Raw genomic sequence first — 24,989 nt, 5'->3', positions numbered from 1 at the left:
GTGCTGGCTAAGGGGTTTGAATACCTCTACACCCACCCCTCCCTGGGATGTCTGGTGGTTGCTAATGAGCCCGACAGACAAGGCCAGATGAGTTCAACTCCAAAAAATAGAGGCCAAAAAACTTGATTTATTTGGTCGCAAAGTTTATTCGACAGCGAGCCTGTAGCTGAGGGTATCCAGCCAACAAGTGCTGTTGGGACGGTACCACTTTAACATCTGACAGTCACTGGAAAAGTTCACTGACTCCCTGCTATATGACTCCAAACAGGAATTCAAGGCACTTCTGGCGGAAGGGAGGATAGTGGCTAGAGCCTCCCTACAAGCGGCATCGGACTCAGCTGATTGTGCAGCGTGGTCAATGGCTTCTGCGGTATCAATGAGGAGAGCATCTTAGCTTCAATCGTCTGGTTCCATGGCGGTCCGGCGGTCCAGCAGTCCCTTCATGACCTCCCCTTCTATTGCTTAGCTCTGTTTGCCGACCTGAAGGATTCAATAGCTACGCTGCATTCCCTGGGACTTTACATCCTATCCTCTGCTAGAAGGGACTTTAGGCCTTATCAGCAACAGCGGTTCGGGGGGGCAGCATCAAGAAGAGCCCTACAAGAAAAAGAATAGAGGCTATAAACACTGTCTGGGCCACTCATCAGCCTCTGCCCCGCAGTCGGACCTGAGTCATCACCCTTTGGGGGGGGAAAACAAAGTTTTTGAAGGTGTGCCCAGGGGTGATCTACCAGACACTACCCAAGATCCAGACTCCTGATTATTCTCCTCTCGCCTTGCTTCTTTTCTCCCGTTCTGGGCCACCATAATGTCAGACCGCTAAGTATGGTAGCTACTGCTACGCCCTTCGGTTCATTTCACTCCCACTCTCCTTCCCCATTCTTCTTCAGGAACCCATCTCATGAGCAACTCCTCATACAGGAGGTACAGACCCTCTTGCAGGTGGGTTAGTGGAAGAGGTCCCACAAGGACTGAGGGGTTGAGGCTTCTACTCCCGGTACTTTCTAATCCCAAAGGCAAAAGGGGGACTAAGACGTATCTTGGACCTGCGTGGCCTCAACAGATTCCTCAAGAAGTTGAAGTTTCACATGGTCTCCCTGGCAGCCATCATCCCTTCTCTGGATCCAGGTGACAGATACGCCACCCTCGATCTGAAGGACACCTGTTTTCATATCTCTATCTTCCCAGGTCACAGGAGGCTCCTGCGATTTGTGGTGGGCACGCAACACTTCCAGTTTACAGTGCTCCCATTCAGCCAATTGACTGCACCATGTGTATTCACCAAGTGTATGGCGGTGGTGGCGGCCCACCTCAGGCGCAGAGATGTACAGGTCTTCCCTTACCTGGACGAATGGCTCATCTGGGGTCTGTCAAGAATACAAGTCCAATGCAGCATCAGGGTCATACGAGCCACCTGTCAGGCGCTGGACCTGCTAATAAATTAACAGAAGTCAACACTTATACTTGTCCAAAGGATGGAGTTCATCAGAGCAGTCCTAGACTTCACACAAGCCAGAGCTCTCCTGCCAAAACCAGATTCATGACAACGTCTGAGCTCATAGCCCAACTATCGGCCCACCCACTCAACACGGCGAGGGTATGCCTCAGTCTACTGGGCCACATGGTGGTTTGTACTTTTGTGGTCCGATACACCAGGCTGAATCTCAGACTGCTGCAAATATGGCTGGCGTCAGTATACTCTCCGTCCAGACACCCTTTGGACATGATACTCACGGTTCCCCTTCGAATACTTACCTCTCTGTCATGATGGATGAAACCGTGCCACATGCTGACAGGAGTACCATTCGCGGTTCCATGGCCAACGTTGTCACTGGTCTCAGATGCCTCAGAAGTAGGATGGGGAGCCCACTGCGGTGTGCTCCGGACCCAAGGCCTCTGGATCAAGGACGGACTGTCTCTGCACATCAGTGTCAGAGAACTCAGAGCAATCCGACTAGCTTGTGAGGTATTCTTACCCCACCTCTTCAATAAGGTCGTGCAGGTTCTCATGGGTAACACAGCTGCCATGTATTACATCAATAGGCCAGGGAGGGGGCCAGATCCTTGGCCATACACTTGTGGGATTTCTGCATGAGCTGCAACGGTTGGAGGCGGTGCACCTTCCTGGGGTCAAGAATGCATTAACGGATCACCTAAGCAGAACCTTTTGCTCTCACCACAAGTGGTTGCTATACCCGGAGGTGGTCGACCTCATCTTCTGAAGGTGAGATACTCCCCAAGTGGACCTCTTCATGACCAGGGAGAAGAGAAAGTGCAATCAATTGTGCTCCTCCTGGGGCTTGGAGATGCTTCCCTGATCAGTGTCTTTCTCCTGTTGTGGTTGGGCGGTCTCATGTACACTTTTCCCCCTTGATATCTCTTAATACACAGACAGAGCACAGGTCATGTTGGTAGCCAACATTGGTTAGGAATGCTGTTAGAACTATTGATGGCCTGCACTTGGTCACTCCTGTTGTGGCTGGACCTTCTCTCCCAAGACCAGGGTTGGCTGCTCCACCCAGATCTGACCTCCCCGTACCTGATAGTGGATGCTCCATGGTTAAGCAGGGAACAGCGACACTGCTCGGCCCAGCTTCAGAGGATCCTATTGGAAAGCAGAAATCTTTCCACCATGGCATCCTACCTAGCCAAGTGGAAGCGCTTCACCTGCTGGGTGGCTCGCCAAAATGTCTCACCAATGAAATTACCTGTACAGGTAATCTTGGATTGTCTGCTACACCTGAACCAAGAAGGTTTGGCCTTCTTATCTGTCAAAGTGTACCTAGCTGCAATATCGAACTTTCATAGAATCATAGAAAATTAGGGTTGGAAGGGATCTCAGAAGGTCATCTAGTCCAACCCCCTGCTCAAAGCAGGATCAACCCCAATTAAATCATCCCAGCAAGGGCTTTGTCAAGCCACACCTTAAAACCTCTAAGGATGGAGATTCCACCAGCTCCCTAGGAAACCAATTCCAGTGCTTCACCATCCTGCTAGTGGAAAAGTTTTTCCTAATATTCAACCTAGACCTTCTCCACTGCATCTTGAGACCATTGCTCTTCGTTCTGTCATCCACTACCACTGAAAATAGCCTAGTTCCATCCTCCCTGGAACCCCCTTTCAGGTATTTAAAGGCTGCTATCAAATCGCCCCTCATTCTTCTCTTCTGCAGGCTAAACAAGCCTAGTTTCCTCAGCCTTTCCTCATAAGTCATGTACTCCATCATTTTTGTTGCCCTTCGATGGACTCTTTCCAATTTATCCACATCCTTTCTGTAGTGAGGGGCCCAAAACTGGACACAGTACTCCAAATGTGGCCTCACCAGTGCTGAATAGAGGGGAATGGGATTACGTCTCTCGATCTGCTAGCAGTGCTTCTACTAATGCAGCCCAATATGCCGTTAGTCTTCTTGACAGTAAGTGCACACTGTTGACTCTCATCCAGCTTCTTGTCCACTGTAACTCCCAAGTCCTTTTCTGCCGAACCGCTGCATAGCCAGTTTGTCCCTAGTCTGTAGCAGTGCATGTGATTTTTCTGTCCTAAATGCTGGACTCTGCACTTGTCCTTGTTGAACCTCATCAGATTTCTTTTGGCCCAATCCTCTAATTTGTCTAGGTCACTCTGTATCCTATCCCTGCCCTCCAGTGTATCTACCACTCACCCCAACTTTCATCTTCCAGTACAAGGTAGAAAAGTTTTTTCACATGGGATGGCAGCCAGATTCCTCAAAGGTCTGGAGAGGCTTTTCCCCCACTTTCAGACCCGGTTCCCCAATCCTCATCCTCTCCCAGCTCACTGGGCCACTGTTGAGCCATTGGCTTCCTGCTCCCTCACACACTTCTCATGGAAGGTAGCATTCCTGGTGGCAATCACCTCAACGAGGGGGTCTCAGATTAAAGCACTGACCTCAGAGCCTCCATACATGTTTTTTTTTTTACACAGATAAGGTCTAGCTTTGTCCTCACCCTGAGTTCCTGCCGAGGGTAGTTTCCCACTTTCATGTCAACCAGGACATTTTTTACCGATCTTCTGTCCAAAACCTCACAGTTGTGGTGAAGAGAGATGTCTCCATTCCCTCGTTGTAAGGAGAGCTCTACATCGACAGTACCAGGCCTTTCCACCACTCCACATGGCTCTTTGTCGCAATTGCTGACTGAATGAAGGGGCGTCCAGTGTCATCCCAGCGAATCTCGTCATGGATCAGCGGCCTTCCTGGCCATGTACACATACAGGACATCCGCAGAGCCACTACATGGTCTTGAGTACATATCTTCGCATCCCACTATGCCAGCACTTAGCAAGCTCGGGACGACACTGGATTTGGCAGAGCGGTGTTACAGTTGTCACGTCCATGAATTCCTGCCTGCCTCTGGAGCTACTGCTGGTAAGTCACCTAATTCAGAATGGACACGAGCAGGCATTTGAAGAAGAAAGAACGGTTACTTACCTCGTAACTGTTGTTCTTCGAGATGTGTTGCTCAAGTCCATTCCTCAAGCCACCCTCCTTCCCCTCAGTCGGAGTTCCCACGAGAAGGAACTTAGGGAGGGGGGCCGGCAGCACCCTGTGTACGGGCGCATACGCGCGCCGCTGCAGAGGGCACTAGAGCCGGCTCTACGGATACAGTAGGGGAAACGTTTCTGGCACTGGTGCATGTGTGTGCACACACCTAATTCAGAATGGACACGAGCAACACATCTCGAAGAACAACAGTTACGAGGTAATGTAACCATTCTTTCTTTGTAACTCTGAAATGTCTGTAACTCTGAACAGAATTTTATGGTTGTTATTGCAAAAATTTTCAACTGAACATTGATTTAATACAGCCTTGAAACTGTATTATGCAGAAGAAGAACACTGCTTTCCCTTTATTTTTTTTAGTAGTTTACATTTAACAGAGCACAGTGCTGTATTTGCATTTTTTTGTCTCTGCTGCTGCCTGATTGTGTACTTGCAGTTCCAAATGTGGTGTGCGATTGACTGGTCAGTTCATAACTCAGGTGTTCGTAACTCTGAGTTTCTGCTGTATTATGCTGAAATGCATCAAGCCAGATCTCTACTCTCAAGTGAAATTTTGGAGAGAGACTTTATGCAAAAATGGTTCAGCTATTGAGTATGAGGAATAATGGTCTGATGGTTGGGAATATGGTGAGGGGGAAGGAGATGCTCTCCCAATCATTTTCAAAAACGTTTTTGAATACAACCATTAAACTGTTCTATGGGTGAAACAACTGAGGGTAGAGAGTTGAAATTTTGAAGGGATAGAACCTTTGTTAAGAAGAGTCATTGAGTATTTGAGTGAAAATTTGAGGTTTGGGAGTTATGAGGTTTTGAAAGCTGCATTTTGCACGTGTACATAACTGAAAGAGGTCTTTTTAACAACTTTCTACTTGTGGAAGGCAGGTAGGTTGCGTTGTGCTTGGATGTATGGTAGATACCCACATTCTCAAGTATATGTATTTCTGAAATTGTGCAGAGTAAGGGCTCCATAGGAGCTTGGTAGTTTGCATGGTTGATAGTTTTATTCACGCATGAGCTGCTAATAGTGCAAGGTATGCTGCCAGTGAAGCAAGGGCTGGCTTGGCCTAATTAATTAATTTAAACAGTGTAAGCCTAGGAATTTTTCAGGTAGGGATGTAAAATATTAAGCGGTTAACCGATAAGTATTAGTCTTACTGTTAATATATTGCAGTTAACTTTTAAAACAGATTGGTATATTTTACCAAACATGCACATTAAAAATGCCGCAGCAATACGAGCAATTATGTAGCAATTGTGTTGTGAGAACTGGGTTTGTGTCATTTTATGTGGGCCTTATTTCCTTGTCTGTGTACTTTTCTTCCTTTCATAGTGTATGTGGAACTAGGTTTTGCATTGTTAAGACCATTGCTATAGAACTGACATCACACTTAGGATAGCGTTAAACCTATCATCATGTAGATTATCGTGGTTGCTGGTAGCTACTTTTCCAGAGCAGTGAGTGCACCCATAGTTTGAAGATAGAGCGATCATAAAGGAATAATGCCTGGAATCATTTCACAAAAATAACAGAAGATATGGCTAACTGTAAACTGTGTAAAACAGAGCTGAGGTGTGCAAATAGCACCGGAGGAATGCTGAATCATTTGAAGCTGAAACATCACTCTGTTTCACGTGGAAAGGAAGACAAAAATCAAACAACACTGACTGTTTGTTTCTGGCAGTTGAAGAAAATGCAAAACAATGTGCCAAAAAATTATTGGAGTTGTTGTGTACCATGGTCACTACAGATGTGCTGCCGGTAAGTGTCATTGAGGGTACAGGTTTTCGTGCATTGGTGAGTTTTGTAGAACCTGAATACTATGTGCCTGTGAGATGGACTGTAACCTCGTGTCTAGAGAAGTGCTGTGAAGACTGTGTGAAGTCTCTCTGGGAAAAATTGGAAAAGGCTGTTAAAGTAGCTTTCACCACTGACTGCTGGACAGCATTAAATATAGAGAGCTACATGGCTGTTACTTGCCATTATATTGAAAATTGGGAGTTTCAATATGCAGTTCTACAAACCAAAAGTATGGCAGAATGATATACAGTGGAAAACCCTGCTGAAAAATTAAATAGTAAATGGAAAGATGGGGTCTGGCAGGCTGTGTCTTGCCAGGCATACACAATAATGCAGGCCACGTTGTGCTCGCAAACACACCGAGGTATGTCACATGTGAATCTGTCAGTTGTTTTGCCCATACTTTGCAGCTAGCCATAAATGATGGGTTTTCTTCAAGTAGTGTGGATCGGGCTGTTGCAGCTGCAAGTAGATTAGTTGCACACTTCTGTCACATCACTGTGGCTGCAAAAGCACTCGGAAGAAAACAAACACAGCTTCAGGTTAAGCGACACCATCTGATCCAGTCATGTAAAACTCGTTGGAATTCATTATGTGACATGTTCGAAATACTCAGTGAGCAAAGGTGGGGTATAACAGCTGTGCTTTCAGATAGCTCTGTAACAAACAATCTGATGCCCAAAAGCTTCAGCTGCAAGATGAGCAATGGCAGTTAATAGAGGATATCTTGCCACTACTTTTCACTTTAAAATGTGCTACAACTGCCATATCTGCTGAACAGTCAGTTTCAATTTCAAATATTTATCCAATTTGGAACAATCTTCTCTAAACTCACCTCGGAAGTGAAGCTCCTGTTGAAAATGGAAAAGTCGCAGATTTCAAGGCGCCTGTTCGTCACTCTCTGGAGCATCACATGAAACCCAACAATCCTGCCATAAATGAGAAACCTGCACTTATTGCCTTCTTGTTAGATCCACGTCATAAACACATGTGGTTTCTTTCGCCTGTCATCCAGATCACTGCTAAATCAAAGTTTCTGCAACTTGCATTGATGTTAGAAGAACCTCAGAGTGCTGTGGCTGAACCAAGAAGTGCTGAACCAGTTGAGCCCATAGAGCCAGTGCTGAGAAAAATGCATGAAACTAAAAAGAGTGCTGTAGTGATTCTTTTAGGTGAAGATTATACCAAAAAAGGAGAAAGAGGAGAATGCAGTGGAAAATGAACTGGAAAATTACTTCAGGGAGCCTTGTCTTTCATTGGAATGCAGTCCATTGGAGTGGTGGGAGGTCAATGCACAGCGTTTTCCAAGGCATGGAAAAGTGGCTAAGCATTACCTTTCCATTCCAGGATCGTCTGTGCCTGCAGAACGTGTGTTTTCTAACGCTGGCCTTACTGTTAATCGTCTGTGCACAAGAGTGACACCAGCGCATGTAAACATGTTAAGAAAAATTAACAAAAATCAGTAGTAAGTTGAAATGCAGCATTTTTTAAACTCGATTCATGTGAACTGGACTCTGAACCTTTTTTTCCTCTAATCGGACTTTTTGTATTTTCCGATGACTCAGGGATATTATGTAAAAAAATTAAACAAAATGGCCTCTGAAAAGTGACTTTCTGCAAATATTTTTTTTGAAAGGTATTAGTAATATTTGAGGCTATTATGTAAGAAGTTACTGCAGTTAGTTTTTCCTCCAGATTTACCCATTTTTTCATCTTTGGTGAGTAATTTAAACGATTTATAAAGCTGAAAGGAATGTATCAATATTTTCAATTTAATGAGGTTGCAGGTCATTGAAAAAGTGGGTTTACACATAACACTGTTTTTGTTGTTAGTAAAGATACTTGACAAAGACAGTATATACGTGGGGTAGATTGTGGACTTGTTAATGTTTAAACAGTTAAGTGATATAATTTTAATAGTTTAAATGGGGACTTTTAAAAACAATATTTACCCATTACTTTCAGGGAATATTGGGCATTCAAATATGAGAATGGCGTGGTTATGATTCTATATGTAACCTTAACTGTCCCCTTGTGTGATGATCACATTCCTGTCTTGAGTCATACCATCTTAAGTTACTATTTTTCAAGTAACAATGTAATATATAATATATTTGATAACCTTGTAAAATGGTCATGAATGAGACACAACTTTGTAGGAGTCCCCATGTAACATGCCATGCGTATTGTAAGTTGTTGAGTGAGTGAGGATTCCTTAATGTAGTAATGAGTTTTGTCTGTCTGGCATATGCAAACTATTATAAATTAGTAGATGAAGTTGCATGTATAAGATTATAGAAATGTATAATATTTAAATAAAGTGGTCATGTAATTAAAGATTATATTATAATTCACACTCATAAATAGGCAGTTTTGGGTTGCACATAAACTGTAACAATGGCATTATCTGATTTGAGCGTTTAACCATGCAACCGTGGTGTCTTAATCTTTTCTTTTTGGAATACTAAATACTGATTTACAAAGGAGAGTTACAAGAATATTCCTCTAAAGCCATGTGCAGTGTAAAATTAGCATGTTTGTTTGTCATGTTAAATTTGCCCTAGATGGTACAATAGTTTTATTACATCGAAAACATGCATTTATAATAGCGTATTTATTAAAGTAGATTTGCCATTTTTGATGTATGTGTAACAGTTCATTCTTTAATTGTTGACCTAAAATTATAATTTGTTGTGTTCTGTAACTGCCTGCTTTTTAAAAAATCTTCATTTGTATATAATTTAGTAATTGGCTTTTTGCATGATTTAAGCAATTTGGAAAGCTTTCACTGTCTCACCGTTTGTGAAGAGCAATTTATAGATAAATGGCATTCTCCAGCGTTGTCAGTCCAGCACTTACATTAGCATTAAGTGCAAATATCATGGAAAACGTGATGTCGTTTGCATGCAACTAAAACAGCATTTTATGGATTAATGAAGTGTTAATATTTTAATTTCGTTACTTGTTTGAGCTGAAAGGTAATGAAATTGTTTCGTAACAGAAAAGCTAATGGAGTTGGATGTGTAACTGAGTGTTGCTTGGCCTGTAGAATCTTTACTAATTTTTGTGGCTAATGCATTAGAAGAGAACCCGATTGACTTTTAACTCTTACATTTTCATGACTGGAAGTTAGGAAGATCTTTACTTGTAATTTGCAGTATCAATATAGAATCAGACACATATAATAAACACAGGACCACATAGTAACATTTTTAGTTGCTTTTGAATGTAACTACACTTAAACCCAATGAAAATGTTAAGAATAGGAAAATGACACTTAAATATTTCTACAGCACTCATCACCACAGTATCTGAAATAGGAAACACTTTAAGGAGCTAATCAGGTCACTAGCCAAAGGACTAGCTGCATTCATTTGAAGGTGTTTGCCTTTTTCACTATCAGAATCTTGAAGCCTTGGTATTTTACTAGATTAATCACTGGTCCTTGATATCTAGGTAGCAGCCGTAGCCAAAAATACTATCTTCTGTCTCTAGCTTGCTAGGATTCGATGGACCCTGCATAGTGATTGTGATCCACATGTTTTTCACCTCAAGACTAGACTACTGTAATTCTCTGTATTTGGGGTCAAGACCACTCTTATTCATTGAGACAACTGCTTATTGGGTCACTGAAGCTATCTGATTCCAGGGGGAAAATTTTGGGAGCTGGAAGCTTTCTCTTCCATGATGGGGACCCAGTGTGGAGCCAACCCAGGGTAGATCCAAATGAGCTTTGCTCTGACTGTTCTCAGAGTGTGATGCAAACCCATGTTTCATAGAAGCTTTCCTGCAGTAACAAGCTTAAAAACTGTGATTGAGAGGTGGGAAAATATTCCAGATATAAATGATTGAATCGTACAGTGGTACCTCGATACTACTGCAACTGAAGAGGGAAGGGTAGATTTATGTATGTACTTGAGGTACTTGAATGGCTCCCATATATAACTGAATGCCTCCTGAGCATGTTTTTTTTTTTAAATCTCCTTTTCTTCTTTCCTTATTTTTTAACCTGTAGAAGAAATAGTTTGTTTAGTTCATACATTTTTTTTTTGTATGAATGAGGGAGTATTTTCCACATTGGTATGAGAAGAAATAAAGGGAAAATCAATGAGGTTTGCGTTTTGTTCTGAAAGTTTCATGGCCACTCATCTCTTGCCAGAGTGGCTTGTGTAGTCCCAGGTGCAGTTTTGTTCACAGCTCTCACACTATTGGTTGTCCATTTCATTGCCCTGCTGGCAACCCCTTCCCAGTTAAAACCAGGGAACTGTTAGCTCAGGTACTTTGTTCTTAACTGTTGTGTTATATCATATGTAGAGCAGCAGTCTGTTAAATAGAAGGGACAGAAACTTTAAGGCTTTCTAAATCAAAATCAGCACATTACCTGTATCTAGAAATAAGTTTGTAGCTAGTGCAGTCTTTGCACCTCGTGAGTTCCCATAATGTCATGTGGCACTTTGGTGTTTAACTATAATTTTCACATAGCTTGAAGCTATAGACTTATGTGGAGAACACTGCAGTAATCCATCCTCAAAGTGACAGACATAAATGAGTGTGAAGACCACATCGCAAATGGACCCAAACCTCTTGCCAAATTTAGATAAATTTAATTTACTTTGGAAGTGCTTGGATTATACAGCAAAGCTTACTGTTAAAACCTTAGATGGATGATGGCAACAGACTTCTTGAAACTTGCCAAGTGGGCATCTAGAAGTAGCTGTGTGTACTATACCTCTCCTTTTCACTTCATGACAAGTTGCTAATCCTACTAATGAACAGCAAACAGAAGTTAACAGCAATTGTGTAAGACCTACCAGAGTCTTCAAGCGTGTCAACACTTTGTCAGTAGTATTGAAGGCAGTTGATCTAAAAGACTTGTCATAGACATTTGACTCCAAGATTGTCCCCCACCACTTGGATAGTATGGAGATGGGGTCAGAAAGCTAAAGACTCTAGAGGTTGCTGGAGGAGTTCTGCCAGGACTTATTCTCTCCCAGAATAGGAGACGTTTGATAGTTGTGTCAGCAAAGCAAAGTTGTTTGTTTGAATAAAGGTCTAACAATCTTCTTTAAAAATTTGCCTCCAGCAATGGCCTTAGCACCTCGCTTCTGGCATTCACTAGCAAGTAGGGGCATGGAACTAATGCACATGGTGGCTTATGTATTCTAGCACTCCTAGAGTACCAGTGAGCATTGTGGCTGAAATTCAAGCAAAGATTATCTGTAAATTGTAAATAATATTTGTCAATATGTACAAAATGCATATACAGCCGCTCCCTTGAGGAATTTCCTTTCTAGTACAATGCCTGTGAAACAGAGAAAATATGATGGTAGAATATGTTCTCCTCCCCCCCCCTTTTTTTTTTCGGATGCGTTTTTAAAGCAGGGGGGAGAAACCTTTAAGAAAAACCAAGAAGCAATACATCACTGAACAATCCATTTATTTGAATACCTAATTTTTTTTTACAGAAATTACCACTAGCACCATTTTTTACTGAGTAAGAACAGACAGTGAAACACAAGTAATTCCACAAGTAGTTGTTTATCTAGAAATACAGCCTCTAGGTCATCCTGAAGTATAACTATACCATATTTTCAGATTTGTTTAATAGATTCATAGATTTCAAGGTCAGAAGGGACCACTATGATCATCCGGTCTGACCTCCTGCACAACGCAGGCCACAGAACTTCACCCACCCACTCCTGTAGTAGACCCTTAACCTATGAATGAGTTACTGAAGTCCTCAAATAATGGTTTAAAGACTTCAAGTACAGAGAATCCACCAGCGAGTGACCTCTGCCCCACGCTGCAGAGGAAGGCAAAATAAACCCAGAGCCTCTGCCAATCTGCTCTGGGGGAAAATTCTTTCCCGACCCCAAATATGGCAATCAGCTAAACCCTCGTCCTTCTGTTGACAGTGTGCATACACTTAATCTGTCCAAAATAGTTTAACATGTTCAAAGTTGCCATTATACAAGTGTTAAATCCATTATTGAAAATAGTGATGTCCTGTAGTGATCAATGCATAGCTACAGCTGGTTGAAGGGGACCAAATCCATTGAAGAGGCGATTTGGTTCCATTTTACCAGCTTTAGCAAAGCATTGGAGGGCAGGAATGTTTTAACTCTTTATAACAAAACAGCTGTGAGTTTCTTTACTATACATGTACAATTTTAAAAGTACACACAGATTTCAGCTATAAATGTTACACCTATTGACACTTTTTGCTTTTAAATTTTAAAGTAATTGAAGATTTAAGTCATTTTTGGAGGGAGGGTAGGAAGGAAAAATTTACACCAGAATGGCTTATACAATATACCAGTTTGTTTTCTCAATGACCATCTTTTTAGGCACAATTTGTAACTTTATACAACTGTCAAAGTACAGTTGTAGTATTAAACGTTTTTCTTTTTGATTGTTTAATTCTGGAATAGTGGTTGGATTTTTGTTTAGGACCGCTTACATTTAATCCTTTTACTCATTAAATTAAATTGCATTGGAGAAGGCAACACTTCCTCCCCTTTGCCCCCAGCTATCTTGCTGCTGCTGTTGCTTTGGTACAACTGTTGATTAGCCCAGTAACAGATTAGGTTGTGGAAAGAGGAATATCTTCGCCTTCCTCTTATAAATGTCAAGTGTTTTAAATTCTTTTCAGTACATTCCTGGTTAAGTGTTCACTTTAGGAATTCCCATATATACCATTATAGTAAGAGGGAATTTTTTTCTGTTTACACATGCTTTCTCTTTCTGTACAAATACCTGGTGTTAGCTATCTGGAATTTTCTTCAATTATCTAAAGCAATGCTTCTGACCTCTTTTAGGTGAAGATTTCTTAACACATTATGTATTGTAAGTAGAGTTAAACGTGCTTGTGTTGCATGCATTTTCTTAAAGGTAATTTGTGGTGTTAAACGGCAGTAGGTACACTAAACAGACAAATATTGCATTTGAAGACCTGTGATTTTTTTAAGCTTTGCCAGGGAGACATTAGTTCAAACCATGCACTAATAATGCTCCTGTCAAGTGTAATCTTCATCTGTTTGTTGTGAAATCTGGTGATGAGATTTATGTAAATATATTCTTTACACCATCTATCCTAATAGAAACATAGCAGGTGTGTCATTTGAACTTAAGCATTAAAGACAGCTATAAAAGTGGCTTCTATTTTTACCAGTTATACAGGAGCTGTTTTAAAGATCCAGCTGCTCAAGTGTGCTTTTTGGATGGCAATACAGTTTCATGTACTGGCCATATCGGGGCAAAAAAGGGCCATGGAAAACAGCAGTGCAGCATTTGATAATGTCAGCATCTGTTATCCCTGTCAGTCACAGTTGAAATGTTTGAGTTACAACAGTGTCAGCAGATGCCCAGAGTCCAGCGTGTGCTCAGTTAAAATTGAACAGCTGATCTAAGAGATGGATGTGACATTTTAGAGTGACTGAGTATATTCTTAGAGATATATTAACATGAGCTAGCAAGAAGCAGTGTCAATATATAATTTTAACTTTTATATCTCTCTGAGAACTTTCATTTTGTTTCGAAGTAGAATTGCTGTCTTATGGCATTGCAAGACAGGATTCAGTTATAAAGAACCTGTCAAAATAAGTTTGATCCTTAGTAAAGTTAGTCAGATATGTAGATTGAGGGTCAAACTGATTGCTGGCATAAAAAGGAAAGTTTCGGAGAAGTAAATTAAGTTGCATCCATTTACTTCAACAGTGAATTTAGCTCTGTCTGTAAATCTGTCAGTTACGAGCCTAGACGCAATTTGACGTTACCTAGCTGAACAGCATTATAACTTCTAGTAGAGTTACTATAGTTTAGCTTGTTTCCATTATAAACCAGCCTGTAATTTGGAGATTGGAGTTGTTTACGGGCTGCATTCCAAGGTATTTGTTCATGCGGGAAATCACTTTCAGACCAATTTATTAAAAATTACCTTATGAAAACAATTACATTAGTTTGATTCCATTTGCGTAAGTGTAATTCTACAGTTCTAGCTATATACTTAAAAAAAAAAAAAAAAAAAAAAAAAAAGCTGGTGATATCAAATTTTTGGTATTTTGTAGGGATTGAAAATGTCTTCTTTGAAAAATGGCACACACATTCAATTAACTAATATTTTTGAAGGCATGATTATCCTTTGTTGGGTTTCTTACATTTGAGATTTTCTTTTCCTGACACAAAAAAGATCCCAGAATTTAAAAAATGTTAAAATAACCTGAGTGGACTCAGAATCTTTATTTTTTAATCTGGGCCAAATGTGTCTGTTATGACAATCATATATAATATACAAGGACTACTATTGGAGACTCCTGTAATATCTATACATAGCTGAATTGATGCAGCACAAGTCATTCCTTACTTAAGAATTTCTTTGTGTTGAGTGATTTTAGTCAGAACCTGAATATGTTGGTGTGTTTAAATTAATATTACGTTTAGAAATAAATAAATCCCATACTACTTTTGAAGGCTTCACCTTCTCTTATTTCCCACATAGTTTTTACAATTACAGCTTACCAAATATAGGAGTTTTGTAATTTAAAACTGAAATTTTAGGTGGAGTTGAAGGAGCAGCAGTATAAGTTTGATGATTTCGTATGTAATTCAGAATTGCTTAGTCAGTTTTGTTAAAATTAGATTACATTTTTCAGAAAAACATAGGAATCCTGTGTGTGTCATTCCTGTGTTTTCGTTTTGGAATCTGTCAATAGCCTTAATCCGCTGACTGGCAGCTGTGGCCTAGAAATCTCTGCATTGTCACTTTACATGCAGGAACCTGACACTGCAGTTTATTCCATCCAGGCTCTCACTGAATTTAATAAGGATTGATTTGGAGAAAGACCAAACTTATGTCTCTAAAATATTACATTTTGAATATGGTATCACACTTAAAATGATTTTGAAAACATTTTTCTTCTATTTTCTAAGTCAAAGGCTAACTGCCAAGCAGTTTCTTACCAGTGTTAATTACTACTAAACTCAGTGTCTATGGGTTATTAGGCTGACTTAATTTTGAGAACTATTGGAATCAGAGCATGGTATGCACACTTAAGATTTTTTTAATCACATGCCTCATTTCTAATTAGATAATCTTTTTTTTAAGTCTGTTTTATTCAACTGAATTTATGGTATAAAAGATTATTCTGAATAGGATTGACTGTTAGTTTTGCGGTTAGTTTATATATTTTATCCAGTATGTTCTAGTGTGACTACTTGCATTTCCAACCTTATATTTTGAATTTATATTTAAAAAACCCCAAAAGTTGTGTTTATAATATATCTACAACCAATAAGAGAACTTTCTCTACCCACCCTCTAAATAAGTAAGTGACTTGGGATAATGTTTCATGGTTCATAAGCAATAAGTGATTTTACTTTGGCAGTAGCAAGTGTCACCTGACTCTTACCAAGTTAATTTGCCACATGAAAGCCATTCAAACAATAGGAGACCTCTTTCTTCCAGCTGCAGTTTAGCTTCCTCTTACTGGTCGTTCAGTGCCTGCCAAAAATACATACTTCTTTACATTCCATAGCATTGTATGTTCATATGGGTACATAAAGAAGTATGTACTCTGGACAGGAATATGTATAGTTGCTCAGCTATCTGTCAAAGATCTGAAAGTACTTTGCTTTTTCATTCCTTTCCTTTTTAGAAGGTGCAAAATGCATGTTGTCATTTCTTTGAAAACAATCTTACGATAAACTTGTTTATAAGCTAACCTTTTTACTAAGACTGAACTTTACAATGCAATTTACCTGCATAGTAGCGTAAAGCATATTTCAGTTCCATGTTCTGTGATGACATGGGCATTTGAAGCACTTATCCAGATTTTTGTTGTCTCTTGGTGTTCATTCTGGCTGGCCAACTTTGAAGGGAGATGGGTGGCTTTGCAAAGTACTTGCTTGGAATAGATAATTGTAGTCCACCGTAAAACTTCAGTTTTCTTTGAGTCTTCCTGCCAGATTTCCATGCTGGTACGCAGTTTGCATTTAGTATCCTGAAGGGAAGTATAAACTCATCTAATATGATGGAAGGAAATAACCTTCACCCCCTCCCCACTCAAAAAAAATCCTGCCAACTTTCCCCAGGAGTATCTCTTTCTGTTGCAGATCCTGACTTTTTTTAATAAAAAAAAAAACCAAACTCCCACAGTGCTGATGATCCTGCTGATTGAAAAGATGACGACATTGAATTTTTTAAAAAACTATTGTAGCAGGATTTGGGCTTTTAGCAGGCCATAGGTCACATGTGAGAGTCAATGATTATTCAGCACTTCTGGAATAGTTTTTTTGAGTTTGTGTAGTCACTCACCTGCTTCAGTCGCAGAATCTTTTTCAGGCTTGCAGTATCAATGCCAGTTAATATAAATGTTAAGAGTTAATCTGTTTTTCACTGAATTTTGTCCTCTTCCCTCGCATTCTATTATGTGGTTCAGAGGTACAGGATCAGCTTTTAATGACCAGTAAACATTCAGTGTGCTGGCAGTGTGTGACTTTTAAAGAACTGCCAGAGGTGGAGATTGATTGTCTAATTTATAGCTAGTAGGTTTTTTAAAAAGTCAGTTTCAGTTATTGTAAGAGTAGACTTTGCCTTTCCAGTTTTAGAAATGTTAATTTGAAATAAGCTTGAAAATTAGTAATTTTAATAGCCCTGAGAAAAGGGGAGAGCGGTGGAAGTAAAAAATTTCTGCAGCCCGTGACAAAAAGCTAGTGCAGCTGATAGAGAGCAAATCAGAGTGTGGCAGTAGACAGCACAGTACTACAAGGAGAAACAGCAATGCAGCATTAGAATTACAGCATGCACATTCTAGGTTTAAAATGAGAGTTGTCTTAATGTACATCTAAAGTAGAGCACTTTAAAAATATGACATCTATTTTGGAGCTAAGCACTATATTTTTTAAAGACTGTTTTTAAATATAGTTTTAAAATGTTTGAATTAGATGTGATCTGTAAGGTAAGGTGATGCTTTTCACTAAAATTAAGTCATTTTGATTTTTAGAAATCCAGTGCGTGGCAATACATTACTAGAGCATATGTGATAAAAGATCTATCTGTCAAATATCTGCTGTGAAATTTGGAGTTTCGCTAAGTCTGCTCTTTACACTACAAATGCTTGATACTGTAACACACTGAAATTAAGCTGTGCCCAGAATAGAGGCATTAGTATAACAATAAAACAAACTAGTAAATAATAGTTAAACATGCAGAAAGTCAGAGGTATCCTTTAAATGTGCAGAATAACACCGGCATCCTGGCATTCTATTACCTGTAAGCTTAGTATCATGCAGCATTTGCAGTTGGAAGAGAGGTAGTGACCTAGAGAGATACATCAGCAGCAGCCATCTCATCCTGAGTGTTCGTCTGATTCAGCTCTTCATTACATGCGAGGGGGAGTAGGGGGGGAGGTCTCAGTGAACACAGTACCTTACCACCTTAAATAGATAAAACTTCAAAGCAAAATAGTGTGAACAGTGAAGCTTTCTTGGTGCTGCTACCTTTCTTGGAATGTTAAAATATGGATGAAGTTGCATGGAAATTAATACCTTATGGCTGCTGGGCTAAGAATAAAGTGTCCAAGGAAAGAAGTTAGGAAGCCCTGGGAAGGTGAACTCAGCCCATTGACAGATGAAAATAATTAGAGAAAAAGTTGAAGTATCTTTAAAAAAAAAAAAAAAAAAAAAAAAGGTTTCTTCCAGGTCCTTAGACATTGCACTGCATCTGTTCTTGCTTGAGGTTAAGTTTCCAGGCTTAACTGTAGGCAGATCTGTGTTGAGGCTACTTTCCATTTCCAGAGGTCAAGTCTGTTAGTGAGGTCAGGGCTCCCACATGCACATTATAGAAGAAACTAACTGTATTTCCCACTCAGAGGGCATGAGCAAAACTGTTACAGCTTTATAGGCAGCTAAGCATTTGAAACATGCACTCCGAGGCAAACAGGCTCTCTTGTGCCTCTCTCTTCCCTGACCATATTTAGTCAACCATTGCAAAAAATAGTCTCTCAGCTGTCGATTGTCGATCCAGAATCTCAGGGAGCCTCTATCTTACTCTCTGCTCATTGATTATTCATCCTGCTGTCCCAACACTGCTTAGCCATTTGTCCTGATATTTTTTTAGCACTGCCAAATAAAGCCGTCTCTCATGTTTCCACTTACATTTCCCAGATTTTCACTGAGCTTGTACTGCTACTAGTAAAGCCTGATGTGGTTGTCACTATACTTAGAAACACTGTGGAGAGAAAAAAAAAAAAAAAAGCTCTGGCGGTAGCAAGACAGGATCTTTAGGCAGATATGAAACAATAAATATCCCTCTGCTGCCACAACAGATTGTATAACCTGTTTTCTTGATCAGTGAAAAATGCTATGAATAATAGGCTTTTTAGCCTCAGGCCTAAGTGGCCTTGTAGTTTAATTATATAGCTAGTTTAAAGTTTTTTCTATAAACCTTAAATTTATTTAACAAATAAGTTTTGTGCTATTTGCCTGTTCAAAGCAAAGTCATAAATGATTTTGGGAAATAGAAAATATTTGTGCTTTTATTAATAGACAAATTATCATTATGTAATGTGTTTATAATACTAATCTGCATAAATTTGCTTTTAAAGGGACTACTAATTTAAGCAGAGTGCCATTATTTTGGAAAAATTGTTAAAATGTTTCTTGCAAAAGAAGTTTTAAAAATATTCATGCTGCAGATTTTATTTCCATTCATATAAACTGCCTTCTAACAAATAAAGTAGCTATACTTTTGGAATCTGAAAATTAATTTTTGAATTTTCAGTGTGGAACAGATAGTTTATTTACTCCAGAAGAGAATAATAGCTAGGGGTAACTGCTGGCCATCTTCATTTTAAGTACCACAGACAATAGTAAGTGAATCCAAAATAACTCGGTTAAGACTTCCTGTATCTTTCTAGAAAAAAATCCCTTTGGAACAGTGTGCTTTAGTGTTCTTTGGGAAACAGCTGTATGCACTCAGGAGCAGGATAAATGTTTTTGTCAGTAGGGAGAAAAGAATAAATGCCAAATATAACCAAACAGTTCAGTGTTTAGGATTAAACCTAACCCCACAAATACAAGAAACCACTCCATCATTAATTTATCCTGATGTATGTAAGTGTTGGCTTGATATATTGAGTTGCAGTATGTTCATGATATAAGAGTTGAGTTGCAAAAGATTGACTGGAAATGACCAATATTTTCTGCAGCCCTCCCCTTTCCTTGCTTCTTGAATTGTAATTTGTATTCATCACATTGTGCAGTGACATCCTATTCCAAAGCTGAAGTTTCAGCTGAGCTTTTCTGTATAAACCCAGTTTCTTTCCCCTCACCTCTTTCAAAATCCAGATGTCATATTGGCCTCAAAATTAGTAAGTTAGGACTAGGGCAAATATATAATATTTCTACCTAATTTGAAGTAAATTGTACAAGGGGTTCTTGAAAGATGACATCCTAAACAAGAGTATCTATCCTAAAAGTGGTTTAAATTTTTTTTTACATAAATAGAGAACCTAGGTTTTAGTACTCAGCTAGCTGAGATCCTGTGCATGATATACCAAAGATTACTTGATTAGTCAAACTTGAAAAGTTATTAACATTTTAAAAAGGAACATTGCTATGACTCATCATTCTGGCAAATTTAATACAGAACGTGAAATGACTGCTTGGAGACCTAATCTTTCATTACATACAAGTCTTTGGTCCTTTTCCATAATGATAGACCTCAAAATGTAAATTATTGGGAGATTTATCATTGCTGAAGGAGAATATTCCCCTACTCCCCATCTTATTTTATAACCTTAACAGGAGAGGAAGGATACCTTTGGTAAAGTATGTTACTTTGAATCCGGAGATCTGGGGTCTCTTCCAATGTCTGTCAGACTTCCTATGTGACACTTAATCTCTCTGCCTTAATTCCCCATCTATAAAGTGGAGTTACTTTCTTACCTCAGAGGGTGTGAAGAATAAATTAATTATTGTTTGTGACATGTTCACATACAGTGGATGAACACCACTAAAAAGTCTATAGATAAAAACTATGTTTAAGCAATATTTTATCTGCTGATTGATATTGCCGAAAGTGCAATATGTTGAAATTGTTAGTCATGCTAAAGAGGTGGGGAGTGGGTTCCAAAGCTGGGGCCTGATAGAAAATGCACTGGTAAATTGCAAGGCAACTCAAAAGTCATCTTATGCCCTGAATAATTGGGTGAGGAAAGAGGTCCCCTACACCCCTGCACACTTTATTCCTTCCATTCTCATGAGGTTCTTGCCCTTATGAAAAGTTAACTGTAGTTTTCTCACTCCCTCCGAAATCTTTCTCAGGGGAACTTAGAAATTCTGAAAACTTTGACCAGCTCTGTATGGCTGGTTGAAAAAGGGATGACATTTTTACAAACATTCATTCCTTTTTTTGTTGAAATTGGATATTTGAATTTTAATCCAAAATTCAGAAAATATTAACCAGTTTTAGTAGATAGAACTAGGTTGAATAGGAAAAATGACTAAATCATGGAGTTCAATGCCAGATGGGACCACCAGGTCATTTAGTCTGCTCTCTTATATATCAAAGGACACCTGTACTACCCAGCATCTGAATACCAAACCCAACAACTAAAATTAGACCAAAGTTTTACCGTCTATAGAAGAGACAATTATGTGCCACAGACAGATAAAAGGAGGGATCTTCAAGGCCCCCGTAAAGGCAGATTAAGTGAGAGATACCCAGATAATCCCGGCAAGTGACACACATACATATACACTGCAGAGGTTGCAGAATCTGCTCCAATATTACCGCCAGTCTGACCTGGGAGAAAAATTTTTCCTGACTCCATATATGGTGATCAGTTAAATCCTGCAAATGTGAGCAAGAACTAGCCAGCCAAGCATCTGAGAGAATGGAAGCTAGGTGCCCTCTCAGCCCTGGCTCTCACCATCCAATGTTCTATATCCAGTTGTTGTCATCTCTGATGCTTCAAAGGAAGGTGATCAAAAAGACTTCTAAGACGAATGTGTATAAATGGATATATGCTAGAAAATTGAAAAATATGAAGTTGCTTGCTCTTTCTCAGTGTGGACTGTAAAACAGGCCATGTTTAAGGTTTCTGTGCTGGCTAACTTTGAATTGTCCAATTGAGCTGTCTGTGTTTGGAGCATATGGGAAAATCATGATGCGTTATCTTCATGTTCTTCTTTGAGTGCTTGCTCATTTCCATTCCACTATAGGTGTGTGCACGCCTCTGTGCATGGTTACCCGGAACTTTTTTCCCCTTAGCAGATCCCGTAGGGCCAGCTCCGGCGCCCCCTGGAGCCCCGCGCACATGCCGCAGTCTATGAGGTGCTGCTGGCCCCAGGCCCCCTCAGTTCCTTCTTTCCGCCTGTGACGGTTGCTGGAACTAGCCTTGCTCACAGCACGTACTATTTCCTTTGTTTGAACTTGTTTGATATTCTAAGTTAGTTTTAGTTATGTTTTGTTAAGTGTAGTTAGAGATAAGGCAAGTCCCTGTGGGGACTTAGAGTGGCTGGGCAATGCCCCAGTTGCCGGGATTCAAGCTGTGTGCCTCCTGCGGGAAGGCTTCCTGCTCAGCAACCCCCACGACCTCTGCCTTAAGTGCTTGGGGGAAGCCCACAGGAAAGAGAAATGTAAGATTTGCAGAGCTTTTAAACTGAGGACTTGGAAGGACCGAGAGATCCATTTGAAAGCCCTGTTGATGGAGGCAGCACTCCGCCCGGTGTCCGAGCCAGCCCGCTCCACTTCTGTACCGAGCGTGACCTCGGTGCAGAGTGCACCACCGGCACTGGCCTTGACTTGGCACCATGCAACATCGCTGGCACCAAAGAGGAAGAAGCAGCGTGCAGAGTGCAGGCACTCCCCTGTGCTGTCGGTACGGGCAGGTTCGAGAACGGAGCTGCACCAGACCCGGCCCATCGAGTCTCCTCTGGTGCTTGCATCTCTGGTCAAGGGTGCCTCCCTGACTCCTGGGAGTGGGAGAGTGCCCCTGCCGACGCCATCGACATCCGAGGCTTTTCAGGTGGCAAGAGCCTTGTTGGCCTTGCCCACGTCACCTTTGCCCCTCCTCTCTGCCGAGGGAGAAGGGGCCGGTGTCACGGGGGAAACCCGCATTGGGTCCCCCTGAGTGGCGGTGGAGATCCCTGGTACGGGGAGGGAAGATCTCCTGCTGGACGCTCTCCGAGCGTAGAGCAGAGCCGCTCCCCCAGCAGTCGCTCCAGGTCGGCGTCGTCGAGTGGACCTACTCCGGCACAGGACATGGAGTCTCCCTCTCGGCACTGACGTCGATCCCTGGCACCGGAGGCAGCACATGCCAGGAGGCGGCACCAGTCAAGGTCTGCCAGGCAGTGCTCGAACAGCTCCCGTTCCAGATCCCCAGCACCGAGGAGTTCTCCCGTACCGAGACGGTGGAGAACCCAGTCGCCGTCGGAGGACCCGGCCCTGTGCCATGCAGTCCATGACGCGGAACCTGGTTGCCAGAGCCTAGCTCGACACTGAGGAGTTCGGAGCGGCGCCGACCTTGGTCACCGAAAGTGTTGGCAGAGCCGCAAGGTAAGCGGCACCGGAAATCATCGGTACTGAGATGACGCTCCGGTACCTCTAGCTCTTCGGAGCACACCTACGTTCATTGGCACCGCTCACGGCGACGGAGGCAGTCCTCATCGTCCCCCAGGTCGGAGGCGTCGAGAGGGTGGTCCCCAGCTCGGAAGGGCGCCTGGGACTGAGGACGTATACGGCACCGCTGGTCCAGTGACTCGGGGTCTCCCAGGGTGGACAGTCATCTGGAGAGCCGATGCCCCCACAAAGCGTCACAGCCTGTGGCGCAGTCAGCCCCGGGTTGGCCCCAGGATCAATGGCCACAACAATGGCCTTATTGGGCCCCAATCCATTATGTCATCGAGGGTGCAGTCCATGCCTCTGGCACAGGAGAAGGCCCATAGACACCACTCCTAGGACGAGGAGTCGGACCCCATGGAGGGACCCTCAACGGGTGCAACCCTTCGCCAGAAGGGAGCACACCCGCAGGACGCGCCTCAGCAGTCCTCTTCCTCCTCACCGGAACCTCTCAGCGCTACTGGAAGATTTCAGGGTGCACCAGGAACTGCTTAAGAGGGTGGCCTCCAGCTTGGGGCTGGAGGTGAAGGAGTTAAAAGAGGCCGAAGATAGCCTCTTTAATGTGCTGGTGGTGGCTGCCCCAGCGAGAGTGGCCGTCCCAGTCCATGAACGGGTCCTTAAGATTGTAAAGGCCCTGTGGCAAACCCCTTCCTCGGTCGCCCCTACGTCAGAGGTGGCTGAGAAAAAATAGTATGTCCCGGCCAAAGGGTTTGAGTATTTGTTTACTCACTCTGCCCCAGGAACCCTGGTGGTAGACGCAGCTAACCAGCGAGACAGGCAAGGTCAGCTAGGATCCACTCCCAAGAACAAAGACAATAAGAAGCTGGACTTGTTTGGGAGAAAGGTTTATTCCATGGCAGCTCTGCAGTTCAGGATTGTCAACCATCAGGCCCTCCTGGGTAGATATAATTTCAACCTGTGGGACTCCCTCAGGCAGTTCGCTGAGGCCCTGCCCCAGGACCAGGCTGCAGACTTTAGCACCATCGTGGAGGAAGGAACCACAGTAGCTAGGGCAGTGCTCCATACGTCCTGTGACGCTGCTAACTCAGCGGGCAGGGCCATAGCCTCCGCCATCTGTATGAGAAGGTGCAGCAGTCCCAGGAGGTGCAGCAGTCGATTCAGGACCTCCCCTTTGATGGGTGAGCCCTATTCTCCGACCAGACCGATGCGAAGTTGCATGGTCTGAAGCTCCAGGGCCATGCTTTGCTTCCTGGGCCTGTACACACCCCAGTTTTCCAGGCGTTAGTCACAACCCCAGGTGCAGCAGCAGCCAAGGCCTCCACTCTACCCAGGCTTTTTCAACCCTATAGGAATAGGGGGTTTAGAAGGAGAAATCAACTCGTCCTCAGCTTCCCAGCAGGGGCCCCCCAGGAGGTAGGGTAACCAGAGGAGACAATTTTGATGGTGCACCCGAGAGTGGTGCCCTGACTGCTCTCCTTGATCCACCCTGCCCCTTCCTAAACAGGTTAAGGCCCTTGTATCCTGAATGGGCAAAGATCACTTTAGACTGTTGGGTCCTTGGGATAGCCTCAGGGGGCTATGCCCTACAGTTTACATTTACCCCCCCCCCCCCCAACAGTCCTCCCCCTCTGTTCCTCTTCAGGGACCCCTCTCACGAGCAACTCCTCTTGCAGGAGGTGGACACCCTCCTCAACATAGGAGTGGTAGAAATGGTCCTTCAGGGCAGAAGGGGAAGGGGTTTTATTCGAGGTACTTCCTCATCCCCAAGGCAAAGGGGGGTCTGAGACCCACATTAGACCTGCGTCGTCTAAATAAATATGTCAAATGACTCAGGTTTCGCATGGTCTCCCTAGCCTCCATAATCCCTTCCCTGGACCCAGGAGACTGGTATGCTGCCCTCAACCTCAAGTACACATACTTCCATGTGTCTATCCTCCCTAGCCACAAGCGTTTTCTCCGTTTCATGGTTGCTGGCTCCCACTACCAGTTTACAGCTCTACCCTTAGGCCTATCTTCGGCTCCAAGGGTGTTCACCAAGTGCATGGTGGTAGTGGCTGCCCACCTGAGACGAAAGGGTGTGCAAAATTTTC

At 42.2% G+C, this 24,989-nt stretch overlaps 1 protein-coding gene and 1 long non-coding RNA gene across 6 annotated transcripts in view; one reads left to right on the top strand and one right to left on the bottom strand.

Annotated features, from left to right (window-relative positions):
- MIB1 (MIB E3 ubiquitin protein ligase 1) overlaps positions 1 to 24,989 on the top strand; it is a 115,734-nt gene that overhangs the window by 34,385 nt on the left and 56,360 nt on the right. The window lies entirely within an intron of this gene.
- Positions 116 to 18,473, bottom strand: LOC137152240 (uncharacterized). 2 transcript variants are annotated; one of them, XR_010919501.1, is made up of 3 exons: positions 16,074 to 18,473; positions 1,344 to 1,433; positions 116 to 597 (listed from the first exon to the last, which is right to left on the bottom strand). It is a non-coding gene; the product is annotated as an uncharacterized lncRNA (long non-coding RNA). The 2 variants fall into 2 exon arrangements; XR_010919502.1 differs by having other exon boundaries at positions 1,344 to 1,430.

This window comes from Emydura macquarii, unplaced genomic scaffold (genome assembly GCF_026122565.2).
Source record: "Emydura macquarii macquarii isolate MOO-44397 ecotype Brisbane River unplaced genomic scaffold, CSIRO-AGI_Emac_v2 contig_212, whole genome shotgun sequence".
NCBI lineage: Eukaryota > Metazoa > Chordata > Testudines > Chelidae > Emydura > Emydura macquarii.
The sequence above is the reverse complement of the archived record's forward strand: the minus strand, read 5'-3'. Positions and strand labels throughout refer to the sequence as shown.